The sequence below is a fragment of the Dermochelys coriacea genome, chromosome 3, assembly GCF_009764565.3.
Source record: "Dermochelys coriacea isolate rDerCor1 chromosome 3, rDerCor1.pri.v4, whole genome shotgun sequence".
Taxonomy (NCBI): Eukaryota; Metazoa; Chordata; order Testudines; family Dermochelyidae; genus Dermochelys; species Dermochelys coriacea.
This window is the reverse complement of record NC_050070.1, coordinates 21,227,617-21,234,288: the sequence shown is the minus strand read 5'-3', so window position 1 is coordinate 21,234,288 and position 6,672 is coordinate 21,227,617.

The following is a 6,672-nucleotide window of genomic DNA, read 5'->3' as shown; positions in this document are numbered from 1 at the left end:
TGAAGGGAAAAGCTCAGACTCACAGATGGAAGCAGGGCTGGGGAATTTTGAGGGGAGACTGGGTGAGGAAAGTGGTCAGTGGAAGCATGTGACTAAAAGAACCAGGCAGAGGAAAAGACGGGCTAGTGAAGGAGAAATAGAGCTTAGGAACAGGTTTGCAGAGTTGGAAAATGAAGAAGGGGCTCAGCAGGTACTTGTTGAAGGTGGAAGGGTAAGGAAGAAGAGAAGAGAGGCTAGTCCTATAGGAAAAGCGGAAGAGTCAAGGGAGACTACACCAAATATGAGCCCCAGGAGGATACAGGATGTGGTGAAGAGGATTGTAAGGGAAAATAGGAATGGAAAGAACTTGCAGCCAGAGGGAACAGGGGAGAGACTGGAAAATAGCACTGTCACCAGGAAAAGGCAGGTCTATGTGATAGGGGACTCTTTATTGAGAAGAATAGACAGGCCTGTAACTAGAGCTGATCCAGAGAATAGAAGGGTGTGCTGTCTTCCGGGTGCTAAGATACGGGATGTAGACCTGAGGTTGAAAAGGATCCTAAAGGGAGCGGGAAAGAATCCCTTAATTATCTTTCATGTGGGAACAAATGATACAGCTAGATCCTCGCTGGAAAGTATTAAGGGAGACTATGGTAGGCTGGGGAAGACACTTAAGGAAATTGAGGCACAGGTGATCTTTAGTGGGATCCTTTCTGTTCCTAGAGAAGGGCAACAAAGGTGTGACAAGATTATGACTGTCAACAGATGGCTTAGGCAGTGGTGCTATAAGGAGGGCTTTGGGATGTATTTTAGATTTAATTTTGGTGAGTAGCGAGAACCTCATAGAAGAAATGGTTGTGGGGACAATCTTGGCTCAAGTGATCATGAGCTAATTCAGTTCAAACTAAATGGAAGGATTAACAAAAATAAATCTGCAACTAGGGTTTTTGATTTCAAAAGGGCTGACTTTCAAAAATTAAGGAAATTAGTTAGGGAAGTGGATTGGACTGAAGAACTTATGGATCTGAAGGTAGAGGAGGCCTGGGATTACTTTAAATCAAAGCTGCAGAAGCTATCGGAAGCCTGTATCCCAAGAAAGGGGAAAAAATTCATAGGAAGGAGTTGTAGACCAAGCTGGATGAGTAAGCATCTTAGAGATGTGATTAAGAAGAAGCAGAAAGCATACAGGGAGTGGAAGATGGGAGAGATCAGCAAGAAAAGCTACCTAATTGAGGTCAGAACATGTAGGGATAAAGTGAGACAGGCTAAAAGTCGAGTAGAGTTGGACCTTACAAAGGGAATTAAAACCAATAGTAAAAGGTTCTATAGCCATATAAATAAGAAGAAAACTAAGAAGGAAGAAGTGGGGCCGCTAAACACTGAGGATGGAGTGGAGGTTAAAGATAATCTAGGCATGGCCCAATATCTAAACAAATACTTTGCCTCAGTATTTAATAAGGCTAAAGAGGATCTTAGGGATAATGGTAGCATGACAAATGGGAATGAGGATATGGAGGTAGATATTACCATATCTGAGGTAGAAGCGAAACTGAAACAGCTTAATGGGACTAAATCGAGGGGCCCAGATAATCTTCATCCAAGAACATTAAAGGAATTGGCACCTGAAATTGCAAGCCCATTAGCAAGAATTTTTAGTGAATCTGTAAACTCAGGAGTAGTACCGAATGATTGGAGAATTGCTAATATAGTTCCTATTTTTAGGAAAGGAAAAAAAAGTGATCCGGGTAACTACAGGCCAGTTAGTTTGACATCTGTACTATGCAAGGTCCTGGAAAAAATTTTAAAGGAGAAATTAGTTAAGGACATTGAAGTCAATGGTAAATGGGACAAAATACAACATGGTTTTACAAAAGGTAGATTGTGCCAAACCAAACTAATCTCCTTTTTTGAAAAAGTAACAGATTTTTTAGATAAAGGAAATGCAGTGGATCTAATTTACCTAGATTTCAGTAAGGCATTTGATACCGTGCCACATGGGGAATTATTAGTTAAATTGGAGAAGATGGGGATCAATATGAACATCAAAAGGTGGATAAGGAATTGGTTAAAGGGGAGACTGCAATGGGTCCTACTGAAAGGCGAACTGTCAGGTTGGAGGGAGGTTACCAGTGGAGTTCCTCAGGGATCGGTTTTGGGACCAATCTTATTTAATCTTTTTATTACTGACCTTGGCACAAAAAGTGGGAGTGTGCTCATAAAGTTTGCAGATGATACAAAGCTGGGAGGTATTGCCAATTCAGAGAAGGATCGGGATATTATACAGGAGGATCTGGATGACCTTGTAAACTGGAGAAATAGTAATAGGATGAAATTTAATAGTGAGACTATTAAGATTATGTATTTAGGGATTAATAACAAGAATTTTAGTTATAAGTTGGGGACGCATCAATTAGAAGTAACGGAAGAGGAGAAGGACCTTGGAGTATTGGTTGATCATAGGATGACTATGAGCTGCCAATGTGATATGGCTGTGAAAAAAGCTAATGTGGTTTTGGGATGCATCAGGAGAGGCATTTCCAGTAGGGATAAGGAGGTTTTAGTACCGTTATACAAGGCACTGGTGAGACCTCACCTAGAATACTGTGTGCAGTTCTGGTCTCCCATGTTTAAAAAGGATGAATTCAAACTGGAGCAGGTACAGAGAAGGGCTACTAGGATGATCCGAGGAATGGAAAACTTGTCTTATAAAAGGAAACTCAAGGAGCTTGGCTTGTTTAGCCTAACTAAAAGAAGGTTTAGGGGAGATATGATTGCTCTCTATAAATATATCAGAGGGATAAATATAGGAGAGGGAGAGGAATTATTTCAGCTCAGCACCAATGTGGACACAAGAACAAATGGGTATAAACTGGCCACCAGGAAGTTTAGACTTGAAATTAGACGAAGGTTTCTAACCATCAGAGGAGTGAAGTTTTGGAATAGCCTCCCAAGGGAAGCAGTGGGGGCAAAAGATCTATCTGGTTTTAAGATTCTACTCGATAAGTTTATGGAGGCGATGGTATGATGGGATAATGGGATTTTGGTAAGTAATTGATCTTTAAATATTCAGAGTAAATAGGACTAATCCCCTGAGATGGGATATTAGATGGATGGGATCTGATTTACTATAGAAAATTCTTTCCTGGGCATCTGGCTGGTGAATCTTGCCCATATGCTCAAGGTTTAGCTGATTGCCATAATTGGGGTCGGGAAGGAATTTTCCTCCAGGGCAGATTGGAGAGGCCCTGGAGGTTTTTCGCCTTCCTCTGTAGCATGGGTGACTGGAGGGAGGCTTCTCTGCTCCTTGGAGTCTTTAAACCATGATTTAAGGACTTCAATAGCTCAGACATAGGTGAGGTTTTTCGTAGGAGTGGGTGGGTGAGATTCTGTGGCCTGCGCTGTGCAGGAGATCGGACTAGATGATCAGAATGTTCCCTTCTGACCTTAGTATCTATGAATCTATCTGGGCTCAATGTGAAGGCACTTAACTCTATAGAGTGGATGAGTAGGATTGAACCAGTGTAATCCACACTAACCCAGTGTTATTTGCATTGGCCTCGTTAGCACCACAAAAGTAATTTTCCATCCCTTGCTATTTACCCCTTCTTGTCAACTGTTGAGAATAGGCCACTTCCACCTTAATTGAATTGGCTCGTTAGCACTGACCCCACACTTGGTAAGGCAACTCCCATATTTTCATGTGCTATAGTATATATTCTGCTTACTGTATTTTTCATGCCATGCATCTGATGAAGTAGGTTTTAGCCCATGAAAGCTTATGCCCAAATAAATTTGTTAGTCTCTGAGGTACCACAAGGACTCCTCATTGTTTTTGCTGATACAGATTAACACGGCTACCCCTCTGAAACCAATGTTATTTTTGTCTCCCTCTAATGGCTGATCCACAATAGGATAAAAGCCTGTCACTGCTGCCAGGTTAGGAGGTTGCTCCCTTATTTCACGTGATACAGGCTCATACTTTTAAAGTTAAAGGTTCCAGGTTCAAATCCTACTGACAGCCCAAACAGAGGCTCATTTTACTAGCATACAAGTCTAGTTTTCCAGGGCCTACCTGTTGACTCTTCAGACAAGAAGCAACAACCTAATTTTCCCCATTATTCCCCATCTCAGGAGATTGTGCTTCTAGGTAGAAAACTACAACTATAGTCAGACACAGCAAATAGAGGTTAAAAAAAAAAGAAGCTAAGAAAGGCCCAGGTGCACAAAACAATAAATAGAGAAATAAACCATAGAAGCCTTGAGACTTTCTTGTTTAGGGTCAGCAATGTATAGTTGGGATCCTTGGCACGCCTTGCCAAGGAGTGATTGCTAACATAATGAAAAGTTATTGTTAGCTCTTTTGAGGTGAGATTATTGGCATTAATAATTACCACCAACAAAATAATCTATGGGAATTTTGGGATCGTTAGTGACAATGTCCAAGAAACTCAAAGAGTGAACAAAAATGATAGGAGCAATAAGAAATGTTCTATTTGGGTAAATATAGAGCACAGATAGCTTTGTGAAAGATGTTAATAAACATTTAAAGGAGGATAAAGCACATCTTGCAATAGAAACACTTAACAACCCATTCATTTCAGGGTCCCAACCTTGCTTCAACCTGGGAAATCAGGTTTTTGTAACAACCTACGTATATCAGGCAGGCGTACATTTTCAATTACATCTTGTCATCAAATTTCACCCATTATCATAGACGCAAGACTATCAGACTAGTCACATCCCATCTGTTTAGATCAGGTCAGATTGACTGGCAACCACAAAGCTGCTAATCATCTACATGAGATTCTAAATATTAGATTTTTCTAGACACATTTTTCATAGAAAGAAAGTAGGAGGCAGATCCTCAGGTGTCATGAAGTAGCATAGCGTTAATGATTTCTATAGGGCTTTGCTGATTTATGCTAGCTGATCATCTAGCCCTAGATTTTTACCAACACATATTGAAATGGTTATATGTTTCAGGTCTTGTCCAGATTTGGTTTCACTACTCATTAGACTGAGCATGCTACCATCTAAATCAGTGGTCACCAACAGGTCAATTGCGATCGACTGGTCGATCCTAGAGGATCTCAGTCGATTGCGATCTGTGGTGGCACAGCAGGGCTGCTGCTAAGACAAGCTTCCAGCCTGCTCTGGCCCCATGCTGCTCCCAGAAGAGGCCATTGTGGCCCCAAGGGCGGGCGGGAGGGGACAGGGGTCTCCCTCCGCGTGCTGTTCCTGCCTGCAAGCACTGTCCCTGCAGCTCCCATTAGCCAGGAACGGGGAGCTGTGGCCAATGGGAGCTGCAGGGGCAGTGCTTGCAGAGAGAGGCAGCACACAGAGCCATGTGCCACATGCATCCGCCCCAGGGGCCACAGGGGGCGTTGGCCCCTTCCAGAAGCCTCGTGAGGTGGAGTTAGGCAGAGAGTCTGCCTTAGTGGCAGCCATGCTACACAACCAACCGAGGTAAGTGCTTCCCAACAAGAGGCCGCACCCCAACCCCCAGCCCCCTCCCAGAGCCAGCACCCCATATCCATTCCTGCACCCTGAATCCCCTCTTCCATCCCAAGCCCCAGCCCTGACCCCCCTCCCTGAGCCAGCACTCCCACCCCCTCCTGCATCCCAACACTCTACCCAAGCCCTGACCTTCCAGAGCCAGCACCCCATATCCCTTCCTGCACCCCAAACCCCTGCCCCAGCCCTAATCCCCTCCCAGAGTCTGCACCCCATACCCCCCCACACCCCAACACTCTGTCCCAGCCTGGAGCCCCCTCCTGCACCCAAACTCCCTCCCAGAATTTGCACCTCTCACCCCCTTCTGCACCCCAACCCCCTGCCCCAGGCTCAGTCCAGAGCCCCCTCCCACACCGCAATCCCTTACTCCAGCCCGGTGAAAGTGAGAGAGGAGGAGAGCGAGTGACGGAGAGGGGTGGGATGGAGCGAGTGGGGCGGAGTATTAGGGAAGGGATGGGGCCTCAGGAAAGGGGCGGGGTAAATCCTGGGTTGCCCTTAAATTCCAAAAGTGATCTTGGGTGTAAAAAGGTTGGAGACCACTGATCTAAACAATTGCCTGTCCACCATCACTTTCGTGAACAGACACATCAGAGAGCCTTGTGTTTCTCTGTGGTATGCCACTCTCGTGTATTGTTTTTATTACCGAACAGCTGGAGATTACCATGTCTTCCTGAAAAACCTGACTCCAGAATCCTTGAGCATCCTGTTGAAAAAGGAAATTCTTTGATTGCAGAAGTTCTATGTAGGGTTACTCTACTGGAATTTATTCCTAAATAGCTCTAAGAAAATGACATTTCTTGCAACAGTGAAGTGACACTTGGAAAATCTGTGATTTATTATTCACCCCTCCGAACCAAGTAACTTTCATGATAGCTTCTAATTATATAATTACAGGATTCCATATGGTGGCGTTTTCAAAAATGCTCTGCTGAATTCTTCTTCCACTGAAGTCAAAGGGACTGTAATTGTTAATTTTAGAGGGAGCAGAGTTAGGCCAACATTGAGAGTTTTTTTTTTTTTAGTTTGTTGCCAACTCTACATAGCAGGAAGTCACCAGACAAACCCTGAAAAGTCACTAGATTTGGCTGTTTAAGCACTCAGAAGGAGTAAAAAATGTCACTAGACAAAATTTCCAGATAATTCAACAGAGAATTATACACACACACTCACACGTGCCTA